Raw genomic sequence first — 15,080 nt, 5'->3', positions numbered from 1 at the left:
TAAATCGAACAAAAATCCCTACAAACAAGAGGTTGGCTACTGCCCCTTACCTAATTGTGAATTTGAGAGGCCCGCTGCATTATTGGGTCTTTACTGCAAATGAATTACATTGCAAATATTTTCTTTTGTACTTATGACAACATTGAAATTAAAAATTACTGTGAACTAAATTTTGAACTTAATAGCTTTTAGAAATTAATAGCATCAAATTATAACTGATAATGACTTTTAATGGGTAATTTACATGAATCATCATGAAAAAGGTATAAAAAGTCTGTTAAAGGTCTTGGGGAGAGTTGCAGAAATGGGCTAGCTTTAACTTAGTAATGAGAGAACATCCAATAGCAAATGAAAGTTTAAAAAAAGCCATTTGAAGCTGGGTTATTAATGGTAACTATTATTTCGGTTATCGGTTTAATTATATATATATATATATATATATATATATATATATATATATATATATATATATATATATATATATATATATATATATATATATATATATATATATATATATATATATATATATATATATATATACGTATATATACATATATATATATATATATATATATATATATATATATATATATATATATATATATATATATATATATATATATACGTGGCGATCAAGGTCAGATGAAATCTTGGCATAACGTCGTCAGAAAGGATTTCAAACCGCTTGGGGGATTTTTAAAGCATGGTCACAAGTGGGACTAGGTGTGACTGGAGTTTCTTCAACCACTAACAGAAGAGAGAACCCAATGGAAGCATTTGGTCCAGCAGCTTCTTGATGCCGAGTTGGACTTAATAGCCTGTGTCTCGTCTTAAATAAATAAAATTATATATATATATATATACATGCTGGATCCTGTTGCTTAGAAAATTGTTTATTTTAAACAATTTTGCTTAGCTGTCTTTCAAATGACTAATTTTCTCGATTAATAATAATAATAATAGTATACATCAATGCACGATTTTAGAGCAACGGTGATAGCTTTGACTAGAAGAACTTGAAAAAGGGTTGGGATCAAGAAGGAGCATGAATAACTGTGGTGGCCTCAAACGCCTTGGTGCTGCAATGTATTGTTGGTATTTTTAGTAGTAAAATTGAGCCCGGCCAGCATGTGTCTCTAAGCCACATATTTGACCTTAGAAAAAAAGAACAGAATGGATTACGCGTTTTGCTAGGCTCCATGGTGGAGAATGTTTTAAAAAGACTGGAAATATCAATTATACACATAATATTTTTACACCATATATGTATATATATATATATATATATATATATATATATATATATATATGTATACATATATGTATATGTATATATTTATATATATATATATATATAAATACATAAATATATATATATATATATATATATATATATATATATATATATATATATATATATATATATATATTAAAGGGGACAAGATCACTTAATAAAGACTCTGCATATGGCCCAATAAGCCAAAGCAAGGCCAAAACCCACCTGTCATTAAAATTGTATATTTTAATTACTTTTAAACGTGACTTCTAGACTTTTAAGACTTTCAAACGCTGTAAGACGTATAGATTATGAATCAGAGAAAAAAGGGCTTTCAAATGAGCTACTAGTCAAAAAGATATGATTTAGTCCCTAAAAAAAATATTTGACCCCTGAAAATCAGCTCTGCTCTGAGCTAATTGAGTTTGTGCTCCAAATTTTGGTAGCTTACAGCTCATTTGAAAGGTTTCATCTGTCTGATGATAGCATTCCCCATTTTGAGATGAATAGGAATCTGGTTGATTTTTTGGTCTTGAAGATGCAATTTTATAACAAGGGCACTAAAAAAACTGTTTTTGTTAAATAAGAAAGTCAAAAAGTTCTGTTACAATATGGCAAATATTGCATTTTATGATAAATCCTAGGGATATTGTTTTTCACTTAATAAAAACATTGTATATGATCCAATAAGCCATAGCAAGGCCAATGCCCACCAATCATTAAAAATGTATACTTTTAATTACTTTTACTTCTAGACTTTCAAGATTTTCATACTTGACTTTTAGCCTTTCAGGATTTTCAAACGCCTTAAAGATGGAATTTTATGACCAGGGCACTAAAAAACTGTTTTTGCTAAATAAGAAAGTCACAAAGTCCTGCAACACTGGGGCACATATTGTATGGTATGATAAAACTCTAGGGATATTGTTTTTCGCTTAATAAAAGCACTGTATATGGCCCAATAAGCCAAAAAAAGACCAGAGGCCACCTTTCATTAAAATAAATATTTTTTTACTTTTAAACGTGAATTCTAGACTTTCAAACATTGTAAGATGTATATATTATGAATCAGAGAAAAAAGGGCTTTCAAGTGAGCTACTAGTCAAGCAGATACGGTTTAGTCCCTAAAAAGGTATATGACCCCTGAAAATCGCCTCTGCTCTGAGCTAATTGAGTTTGTGCTCCGAATTTTGGCGAGTGATGCCATCCTTTGTCTGATGACATGCTTTATGCTTCCTTTGTCTGATGATAGCACTTCACGTTTTGAGATGAATAGGAGCCTTGTTGAAATTCTTTGGCCTTAAAGATGGAATTTTATGACCAGGGCACTAAAAAAAACTGATTTTGTTAAATAAAAAAGTCACAAAGTCATGTAACAATAGGGCACATATTGCATTGTATGTTAAATCCTAAGGATATTGTTTTCACTTCATAAAAACACTGTATATGGCCCAATAGGCCAAAGCAAGGCCTAAGTCCATCTTTCATTAAAAAATATATTTTTAATAACTTTTAAACGTGACTTCTAGACTTTCAAAAACCGTAAGACGTATATATCATGAATCAGAGAAAAAAGGGCTTTCAAATGAGTTACTATTCAAGCAGTTCTGGTTTAGTCCCTAAAAAAAAGTATGTGACCCCTGAAAATTACCTCTACTCTGAGCTATTTCAAAACCTTTAAACACGGTAAGACGCATATATTATGAATAAGAGAATAAAAGGCTTTCAAATGAGCTACTAGTCAAGCAGATATGGTTAAATCCCCAAAAATAGTGTGAGACCCCCTGAAAATGTCCTCTGCTCTGGGCTCATTCAAGACTTTTAAACTCGGTAAGACGTATATATTATGAATCAGAGAACAAAGGCACATAAAATGATTTACTAGTCAAGTAGATTTGGTTTAATCCCCAAAAATAGTGTGTGACCTCTGAAAATCACCTCTGCTCTGAGCTGATTGACCTTGTAATCTGAATTGTGGCGAGTGACAGCTCATTTGAAATTTTTCATCTATCTGAAGATAGCACTCCTCTTTTTGAGATGATTAGGAACCTTTTTCTTAATTTTTACCTTAATGATAGAATTTTATGACCAGGGCACTAAAAAGTGTTTTGTTAAATAAAAAGTCCCAAAACCTCAAACAATGGGACATATATTGCATTTTATGATAAATCAAAGGGCTATTGTTTTTCACTTAATAAAAAAATTTTCTAGGGCATAATAAACCTAAGCAAGGTCAACGGCCGCATGTATATAATACAAGTATTTTGAATTATTCAGAACACAAAACTGAATGACATATTTGGAATATTTGTTAACACCCAGAGAAAGCCCAAAGTTAGTCTCCCTTGTAACTTGATCGTTTCTTGGTGAAATGTGTTTGCTGAAAAAACCCAAATCTCCCCTCCAGTAACTTGATATGATCTACTTTTGTCAAATTCCCTTTGCCGATACATTGGGATTGCTGACATAAATTGAATATATCATTGTTACTAGTAAAATTCTTTTGTGGCCGCACCATCTGTGTTTTACAAACTCAGGTAATGTTTTCTAAATCACTATTTAAAGAAGAAACGTATATTAAATATACTGTACTAAAGGTAAACTAATAATTCTTTAAAAAAAACTAATAAATTAATAATGAGTCTTATGAATTGATACTTGCGTATGCTTGTATTTATGTTTAAGGTTGGGAGCTCTGGGTTGTGGGCGCTGGGCGCTAAAGTATTAATGAATTTTGACACTGGGCTTTCAAGTACTGTTGGTCCAATTTATAAGGTTTTAAAGATATAAAAAAATGTTTCCTAGCCTAAATTTTGAAAAAAAAAACATTGTTATGGCTTAAAGTTCTACTCAAACAACAGGAATTACATTTTCAGAACTAAAGACAGAGAAACAGAAAATGATAACTGAAAATTAAGGTAAGTGTTGTTTTATCATAATTTCAATACGCTAGGTATGGACCTGTCATGTAGGCAAATTTCAGGACCCTTTAAAGGGAGAAGGAGCGGAGGTATGTACTTAAAAATAACTTCCCTGGACATACTTCAGCCTTTAAACCCATCCCTGAAAGTTTCATTTTCCTAACCAAACCCCTTTCCAAGATAGCCAAAAGGAGCTAAAATAGAATTTTACCGGATATTCAATTAAACTATACAATAATTGACTAAATAATATTCAAGATCAAATAGGAGAAAGAAAGGAAATATACTTAGCAAATAATTGTTGTAAAGCGGTGTTCACAAGAGTGTCAAGCTAGAATCTCATCTCTAGATATATGTCTAGTCTGAATTCAATGTCTAGGCAATGAATGTTCACAAGTTAAATGTGGCGCTTAGGTATACGAGCTAGACAAGGCGCTTGGCTAGAAATTGAGTTCTAGACTCTAAAGCTCAATGTCTAGGATTTTTAATTACAGCCAATCAGAAGGTGTCAAGTTCCAATATTTTCATGATTTATGTTTACATTTGTAAACTGAAATTTAATTTCTGTTTTCTCATTAATTGTTTTTCTTTTCATTTTAGGCATATACGCAGCCCCTGACATAATAGTGAAGTACACTAAGGCAATTGTTTTGCTCATCTCATCCATTAACTTGTGACAGTAAAAATAGGGACTACATAATGAAATTTTTGCCCACATAAGCTTTCTTGATTGGCTAGAAATGATAATTTGAAACTAAATTTGTAGTCATGGTTGCAGCGGCAGCTGCAACCTAGTAAAGAGCCAACCACAGCCCATAGTAATCATAAGTTCAAAAACATGTTTTCAAAAAAACTGTCTAGTGAGAAAAAATTGCCATCTAACACTGAATCAGGAATGGTAACTATTGTTTCGGATATTCTAAGAAGTAAAAGTTTAGTACGAAAATAAATTTATTGTGATTTCAAAAAAGAGCCTGAAGTTTCTTGAAAATGATGTCAAATGGAAAGAAAAAGTGCACTATTTGAATCAGAATGGTCCAAAACCTTTTGTAGGATAATTACAATCTCACACCTTGAACACCAAGGATATTGACTTTTTTGCAAGGGTTGCACTGATCTGTCTCCCTTTTTTTCGTTTTTTTTTTCTAGCAGGGCTAGGGGGTGCCCAGAGCATCATAGAGAGGTGTGTAATAGCTCATTCGAAAGGGAATTAAATTTGTAAGTGCCCTTTTCAAGTGACCAAAAAGATTGGAGGGCAAATCGTCCCCCCTCCCTACAGGCCCCTACCCGCCAAACTAGTCCCATAAAAATTTTGAGATAGCCATTTTGCTTAACATAGTTGAAAGGTCCAATATATATGGTTTTGATGATGATATGGCCCTCCATAGTCCCTGGGGAAGGGCTGTATGTCGATCTAACGTATCGATATCGTGTGTATTGGTATCGAGTGTATTGGTATCCTATATATCGTTTTGGAAATGTCGGTATTGATGTTCGTTGTTTTTTTTCAGTCATTTTCTAGGCTCATTTTTTAAATCATGTCTCGGCAAGGTATCATGGTTACAGCGGTAGCTGCAATCTAGTAGAGAGCAAACCAAAGACCATAGTAATAAAAAGTTAAAAAACGATTTTAGAAAAAACTGCCGAGTGAAAAAAATTTCCATTTGTCACTGACTCAGGAACGTTAACTATTATTTCGGTTCGTCTTAAAAGTAAAAGTTTATTGCGAAAAAGAAATTTATGTTGATTTCGAAAAAAAGCCTCAAACCACTCGGAAATGGCATCAGATCAAAATGAAAAGTGTATCATTGGAATCAGCATGGTCGAAATCCTTTTACAGGGAAATTACAGTCCCCCTTCCTGAACAACAAGGAAAATCAGTTTTTTGCATCGGTAGCACGGATCTGTCCCCGTTTTTTTTTTTTTTTTAAAAAGGTCTAGCGGGCTACCACTACATCAAAGAGAGACTCTTAATTGTCCATTCAAACTCTATTTCTCTTATCTACGTGTTTTTTATAAAGTCTGCTATCTGCGGGCCATATGGCACTAAAATGGCACTTTTTGTGCCATTTCTCAAAGGGTGGCACTAGAAGTCAACCAGAACATCTTTGGCAGAACTTTTATATCTCATATAAAAGAAATTGCATATACCTTCGTCTTTCATATAAATTCCACCATCATCAAATTCAAATGGCATTTAAAACGGCCCTTTGGTGTCGAATCTCGAGTGGAAAAGCTGCACTGTTTGAACTTCAACAGTAGTTTGAAGTTTCTTGAATATCATTTTAAATTTGACTATAGGACCATTGAAAGTATTATATTCAGTATAAGTTCAATTCAAATATTTGAATTATAGCAGTAAAAGGGGAATGCAAATTGAATTTTGAGTATAAAAAGATAATTATAAAAATAAGGAAATATATTCTGTACTTTGAAATACGTGGAGCTTTCTTGTCTGCAAAATGAACACGCAGAAATTCATGTACAAAAGTTATCTTTGAACTTTTACAATCGCTTTTTTTAAATACATTTCTTGTGAGTTTCTGTAGGTAGAAAAGTTCTTAAGATACTACCCTAATCTTAACAGTACTAACGGTGAAAATATATTGCTTTCTGAATTCAATTTTTTCTAATTAATAACGAAAATCCTTGTGTGGGAACAACTTATGTTTTGCGATGAACGTCATTTTTTAATGAGACCCAAAAACTGTTAAAAAAAAATTCTTCCCTGGATTTGCCATAAATTTGCTGCTTACACTGAATGACCAAGTAAGCAAATATATCAAAGAAAAGAAGCCTGTAAGGGTATCTCAGTCCTTTACGTGCACATAAAGGAACCAGAAGCGTTCCCAAAAAAGAGAATTTCGTAAATTAGTGCACATTTCAACTGGACTCAGAAATACTACACTTTAATAGCATGAATCGCGCTTCAAAAACTCCGGTTTGTTACAGGATTAATTAAAAAATTGGACGTTTGCCGAATAGATTTTATCAAACAGTTCGTATTGTTAAACTGTAATTAAGGAGTGATTCAACTCAATTTTAACCAAAACTCAAAAATGGAATTAAAAAAAAAATTGATCAGAATTGGGCTTTTGTGCAAATTGCAAATATATAAATTTCAGTACATTTAATATATAACCACCAAAGGCTCCAAGCCTCAGAAGATAAAGTGATTTTGATGGTTTAAGGGATTTTGAAAACAGGGGGCCTGATTTTCGAAAAGGAAGAAACACCCCCAAAAAAGTCAATAAATCTTAATGTAAATCAGACCATCAGAATCAGCGTATCAAATAATGTTACTGTGGTGGTTATGATCTCCTATCTGCACAATTGTGGAATTGTATGTTTTTTTCAGAAGACTGATCACGGATGCGTTTCTGTTTGTTGTTTTTTTGTTCTAGTACCTTTTTTAAGAAACCGTAAAGATTGGAAGGCAACTAAATCTCCTCCCAAGACCTAATTTAAGATCAATTTGACAAAAAAAATCCTCGCCTTCAACTACGTACAAACGTATAATACAGAAGTAGATTTAATGTTAAGACCTTTAAACGACGAAGCGACGATCTTGCCTAGGGGGCATTCAGATCAGAGAGAGAAGACATTCTTATTCTGAGAGATCAGAGAGAGAAGATAGTCTGATTGTGATGGTAAGTATTCAGTTTAGTTTATTAATATTGATAATTTGTGTCTTATGTTTCCCAAAATGTTTAAGATAGAATATTTTTATAAATAAAAAAAGTTCCGTAAAATTCTACGGTACTGTTCTATTAGCTGTAAGCCATGCAAAAAGTAAAGTTTGTTTAAAGCGAATAAAATAAAAGAAAATAGAATAAAAATATAATAGTTTAGAAACAAAATTTGGTTATATATTTGCACATTAGGGGGGGGGGGGTAAAGCGTAGCATATGTTAAATACTTAACCTAACCTAGGTACCTTTTTTCCCCTAAACCCCAAAAAACTAAAGTTTAAATATTGTAAACTCAGTTAGAAACTACTGTTTGCAATCCAATTCTCCGTTGACAGAACCTGTTTGACTAGTTTTTTTATTATCTATCTTGCATGGCTTACAGCTAATAAAGCAGCACCAATTCTACTTTAGCTATTTTTGACTATCTTGGAAAGGGGTTCGGTTAGGAAAATGAAACTTTCAGGGATGGGTCTACAGGCTAAAGTATGGGTATTTATGTACTATATGAAACACACGCGAAAAGTGAAGTTTGGTTAATTCTAATGAAGTAGAACAGAATCCGATGAAAATATAGTAGTTTACAAACAAATTTCCGCTATATATTTACACATTAAGAGGGGGGATAGAGCATAGCATATATTAAATGCCTAAACAAACCTAGGTATTTTTTCCCTAATTTTTTTTTTCAATAATGACCATGGAATTCTAAAATGGTCTCCAATATTCAATTTCAGTTTCTGAAATTCCAATTTTGTTGTTTATAAAAATTGCAAACAATTGTTGCTGAATCTCAAACAATTTCTATACAGTGTGGGCTATTGGGCTAGCAGAACTTATAAAAGTGATGTTTAATGACTCATTTGAAAGCTATTGCTCATATATACGTGTTTTTTTCAATTTTACATTCGTAAGTGCGAAATAGCACTGAAAACAAAACTTATGCTGCCACTTCTTAAGTTGTTAAGCTCTGAAGCACAAAACAGGTATCATTGTAATATTTATGTTCCAGAACCCTTAACTGGAGGTTCACAAGAACTCCTTCCATACACTGCCCTCCAAGCCCCCTTAGTAAGTTTCATAAATTGTCAGGCTACCACACAGGCTACCACACCGTCGTAGATAAATGTTTAATGGCTCAATTATAAGCGATTGCTTCTGTTTACTAGGTTTCTAAAAATTCTACCATCTATTAGATTTCACAAATTTTAATTTTAACTAGTTTCTGAGGAGAATATACAATGAACTGTTGGTCATGGTTGAAACATTAGCGACAACAGAGTAAAGAGCGAACCACAGTTCATATTAACTAAAAGTTAAAAATGTTAAAACGGTAATTTTTCCTTCTTTATTCCAGACCTAGCGGGTTACAAGAACATCATAGAGAGATACTTAAGCGTTTATTCAAAGGCAATTTTTCCTATGTACTTGGTTTATAAATTTTGCCATGTGCAAGTGCCATATGGCACGAAAAATACACTTTTTATGCCGTTTCTCAAGGGGTGGGGCTAGCGGGCTACCAGACTATCTTAAATAGATTTTTGATAGCTCATATAAAAAATATTGCTAATATTTACGCTCTTCCCATAAATTCCACCATCTGCAAGTTTCAAATAGCACTAAAATGTTACTTTCGGTGCCATGTCTCAAGTGGAAAAGCTAGGGCGAGTGGGCTACTAGAACTTTTTAGAGTGATGTTTAATGGCTGATTTGAAAATCTCTCCTCATATCTACGTGCTTTTTATCAACTCTACTATTCGTAAGTGACATTTAACACTGAAAACAACATTTTTGGTGCCACTTCTTAAGTGGAAAATTTTGGAAGCATAAAACGGTATCATTGTAATAATTATGGTCCAAAACCGTTAACTGGAAGTTTGCAAGAACACCTCCTGCAACTTCCTCCTCCAGTCCCCCTTAATAAGCTACACAATTAAAGTCCTAATGCTTAGTTTTCAGATAATCCACTAATTCTGTAAGCGTGATGCACTCATTTTTTAAGGCATATTAAATCTTACCATCCAAAAGTGCCATATAGCACTAAAAACTGCACTTTTGGTAACACTTCTTAAATGGAAGAGTTTGGAAGCATAAAATGGTACCATTGCAATAATTAATGTCCAAAGCCCTTAACTGGAGGCTTATAAGATCCCCTCACATGTACTCGCCCTCCAGACCCTCTTAGTAAGTTTCATAAATCGACTAGTCATATTAAAAGTAAAAGATTATTGCGGAAACAAATTAACTAAAACTATAAACTTTTCAACTAAACATCTACCAAACATTAAGCTCGATTGATCAACAGTTTTGAATTGAACCTTCAAACTTCACTCTGTGATGAGCCCTTTGCGCTAGTTCTAACGGCGGTAATTGAGGGGAAGGTACGTCCCTGTCCCCTTAGTTTTTGCTCTTGCCTGGGTTTTGATATCATCTTTTTTGGTCATTTCATTGGAAAAAGGCACTTGTTTCATTTAAAAAAGCTGGGGAAACAACCGAAAGTGTACTTTGTGGGAATGTGCTATCAAGTCAAATTTATAAAAAACGATTAAGTTTAAATAAATATAAGCTTTTAAATGAGCCCTTAAACAGCTTTCTTTTGTTACAGTAGCCTTCTTGTTTTTGCAGGCGAAGTCGGCCGAGTAAAAACAGCTTTTTCCTCATCGAAAAAAAAACGTTCCTGTAAAACATGTATTGCTCTGCGAAGAATGGATAATGAACTTTATGTTATAGACTGAAAGTTTTTCTTAGCTGTCGAGGTTTTATGCAGTATTTTTAGAGCTGTCTTATCTCCGCTAGATCGGTGATAATTGGAAATTATATTAAAAATAAGCTTTCGACTGAAACTAAGCAGTGACATTAAAACGAACATACATTATTCCTTATGAATAAAAAGATCATGGAAGCGTTGTTTCTGCATTAAATTTTAATCGAAAATGAACAAAGTTTGATTTAGAAAAACAAAATTTTTCCGAGGGAAGTAAAGAGCGAAGTTGAAACGTAAAACGGACAAAAATTGTTACTTCACAGCCTATTTAATTTTTGGCAGCTCCCCTTCGTCTATAGAAGTCGGGAAAGTCTCTAGCAGTGGCTCAACAATGTACTCAGCGCAATCCTTTAGCCATACTGCCTCAATTCCATCTGGGCCTTTTGACTTGTCATTTTGAAGTTTCTTAAGTTGGTTTATTACTTCCTCTTTTGTGAGTGTCATTTCAGGGGTTTGTCGCTCTTTTGTGACATCTGGATCGTCTTGTTTTGGTTTAAAAACTGAGCTGAAGAAGGAGTTGAAGGCATTTTCCTTTTCTGACAGTGTTGTGGCCATCAATCCTTCTCTGTTGACCAGGGTTGGTATTTGTCTCCTCGATGTGAGTCTGGAGTTGATATGTTTCCAGAACTTTTTAGGGGCTGTTTTTGCTGCTCTTGCTGTCCTTTTCTCATGGTTTCTTTCAGTGTATCTTGTTGCATCATGGAGTTTGCTTCTGCCTCTGTTGTACTGCATCTTAGCTCTTTGTGTATCCAAGTTTAGAGATTCCAATTTTCTGATTTTCGTAAATTTTTGGCTCTCAATGTTCATCAGCCGCTTCAGCTGAGAGTTAATATGTGGTAGTGTTCACAGTTGACAGCTTTTCTTTGTTTTGGTTGAGCTTTCGGCCCTGCGAATCATGATGTCTTGGAATAGTTCAAATTTCTGGTCACATGTCTCTCTCGTCTGCAAGTATGTCCAATCCACTTGGCTAACTGTTTCTTTAAGCTTTGATTTATTAAGATTTCTGAATTCCTTTCTGTTGTAGTACTGTGGTTTTGTTTGATTCAGGTTCAGCTGGACAAGTAGAGTCATGTGGTCGCTTTTTCTTAGGGGTGGGAGTGAGCTTAGTTGATATACTGTCTCAAGACTGCAGGTGAGCACTAAGTCCAGGGTGTTTTCTTTTGTGTTTTTGCAGAATCTGGTTAATCCATTTACCAACTGAGTTTGACGATCTTTTAGCATACTGACAAAGGGATGATTAGGTGCTTGGTTTTCACCCCTTTTGATTTCTGGGAAATTGAAGTCGCCTAGTATGTACATTGGGTGTTTCATGTCTAAGAGCTTAGTGAGAACTGTGTTAAGGAGGTGTAGGGATTCTTTTTTTTCTCCAACTGTTTTTGACGGTGACCTATAGACACAGCCAGAAACTAAATCGGACACCTTCATGAAGAGTGTTTCTAGTCCAATCTTGGCGCTATCTGCTCCTGGAGAGATTTGCTGGTATTAACATACAATTTTTACATAAGTGATGCACCCTCTGTCGCACTCCTGTAGCTTTGATGCTGCAGCTTCATAGTAGGGGATCTGTATTTCTGAATCCTGGATAACTATGTTTCGCTTTGGAGAGACTTCGGTTATGCAGATCACGTCTGGTTTCAAATTGTGAACGAGGAGCTTCGGTTTACCCATTTCGTTTAACAGTTGGTCAGTATTGGTATGCAGGATACATAACTCCTTGAGCTTTTCGTCACATTTCCAGATCTTCTTTCTAGAAGAGTTGTCACATTTCTTATTGGTCAGCATTTTGGTAGCAGGGTCTTTGGACCCTTTGTCATTGAAAATGTAGTCAGTTACATTGTGATAGGTCTGTCATTTTTTGGTTGTTCTGCTGTTTTGAGAGTTTTAGGATTCCTTGGGTTTTCAGTTGATGTCTGATTACTGTTCTCCGAGGTTCTCAGTCGTCGAGGTACGTCATTTCGGAAGAAGGTCTGAAGAGTTTGCCTTTTCTCATAGCATTTTGGACTATATCCATCTTCAGTTGTACTTCTGATTCAGGCAGCTGAATCAGTAATGGTCGTCCTCTAGACCTAGCGTTTGCTTCATTTCTGTTCTTGTTACCGAGCCTGGTGGCTTTTACAATAGTGGGAACTGATAATTCAAGCTCATTTTCTATTATTTGCATAACCTTGGACAGGTCATCAACATTTTTGTTCTCTGGCAGTTTTGACATTTTTGTTTTCCGTCGCTCTGTCTTCTGTATGCAGAAAGCTTCTTCTCTCACAATTTTTCTCTGAAATAGAAAAATTTCTTTCTAGAAGAAAAAAATCTTCTGAAATAGATGGACTACATCCATTTTACTTCTGCTTCAGGCAGCTGCGTCAGTAATGGTCGTCCTCTAGACCTAGCGTTTGCTTCATTTCTGTTCTTGTTCCCGAGCCTGGTGGCTTTTACAATAGTGGGCACCGGTAATTCATGCTCATTTTCTATTATTTGCTTAACCTTGGAAAGGTCATCAGCATTTTTGTTCTCTGGCAGTTTTGACATTTTTGTTTTCCGTCGCTCTGTCTTCTAGAGGCAAAAAGCTTCTTCTCTCACAATTTTTCTCTGAAATAGAAAAATTTCTTTATAGAAGAAAAAATTCTTTTGAAATAGATGGACTATATCCATTTTCAGTTGTACTTCTGATTCAGGCAGCTGAATCAATAATGGTCGTCTTCTAGACCTAGCGTTTACTTCATTTCTGTTCTTGTTACCGAGCCTGGTGACTTTTACAATAGCGGGAACCGGTAATTCAAGCTAATTTTCTATTATTTCCATAACCTCGGACAGCTCATCAACAATTTTGTTCTCTGGCAGTTTTGACATTTTTGTTTTCCGTCGCTCTGTCTTCTTTAAGCAGAAAGCTTCTTCTCTCACAATTTTTCTCACTTCGTCTGTGTTAACAACTGTCGGTGAGTAATTCTGTTGAATTTTTTCAAGCTTTGAATTGAAATCTAAGAATGCACTGTCTAAATATTGGTGCATTTAGTCAAAACTTAATATCTGGGCAAGCTCTGATCTTAGGAGTGCTATTTCAGAGGATATTTCTTCACAAAACTGTCAACCCCTGCTATCAAGTCATACAGTACTTGAATTAACTATTTCAGAAGATACTTGCTTCACAAGACTGTTAACCTTTGCTATCAAGTCGTACAGTACTTGAATTTCTGAAGACAGAGTTGGGACGGGAAGGTTTGATAGTCTCGTCGGGATTTTTGCACATTGCCGAGATCCCCCACTGGAAGGAGTTGGTTGTTTTGCACCCTGACGAGGTAACCAATGAATGGAATGTAGTAGTTAAGTGGGCTTCTGTTCCTTTTTGTCTGTCATTCATGATTTGTTATTTATCTGAGGGGGACTCAAGCTATACAAAGGTATAGTTAAATACAATTGGTAAAAATATATACACAAAACAGGGTATTATATACCAGTTTATTACTTAAAAATCCTCCTGGAAAGTCCCCAATGTATACAATTTGTGTGAAAGCCAATATGCCAATATTTTCTCTAAGTATGTTTTTTTAAGCCAATATCTTTTCTATTATTGCCTTGAAAATTCCCGAGGTAAACAAAAAATGTAGGAGATGAAATACTCAAATCAACTGTTCCCAGCAGTTTAATGGTTAAAATCCAGCTGGTACCAAATCGGCCTCTTGTTTATTTGATATTGCTCCCTTCTGCACAAACTGTCACCAAAAATACGCAAAAACGGATATATCAACATAACCTGTGGCGTTTTTAATATTTAACGTTTGGCAACTGCATACTATTGATGGCTGCAAATTCAGAAGAAGAATTTAGAATATGACAGAATATGAATATGAATATGACTGATCAATGATCTCAACTGAATTCAATTTTCAGTTTTCTTCGACGAAGAAAAGAAGAAAAATATTAAAAATAATTGTGTTAGAGAATTCGAAAATTTTGTGAAAACAGGACTATCAAGTGAAGTTTTCTTCATTATTTTTATTTATATAAAGTGGGGAATTTATCTCAACCATGATCCCAATGAAATTACCCCCTGAGAAGGGAAATACCAATAACCAAATGCTAGGCCCCATCTCCTAATTACCAAGTGAACTTTCTGAGGACTCAGACTCCAATGAAACCATGGTCACTGTCCACTCTGAGGACTCAAATTACCATGATGATGGCTTCAAAACTGTCACTCCTAAAACACCCAAGAGAAAACGGTACACCAGTTTTCTCCCCATTAAAAACGGTTTCTACTCCATCCCCATCTTTTTTGGAAGAAGAGCACTTCATCCACATTCTGCCTACCTATCCTGAAACCATGTTCCAAATAAAAAACATCCAAACAATTAGACTTGAGCTCTTCAAAATCCTGAAAATAAATTTCAACCTCAACATCAACAGAGATGGTTCAATCTCAATATCTATTCAAG

The sequence above is a fragment of the Artemia sp. Qi Xiang Cuo genome, chromosome 10, assembly GCF_049724085.1.
Source record: "Artemia sp. Qi Xiang Cuo chromosome 10, ASM4972408v1, whole genome shotgun sequence".
In the NCBI taxonomy this organism is placed as follows: Eukaryota; Metazoa; Arthropoda; class Branchiopoda; order Anostraca; family Artemiidae; genus Artemia; species Artemia sp. Qi Xiang Cuo.
This window is presented reverse-complemented; position numbering follows the sequence as displayed.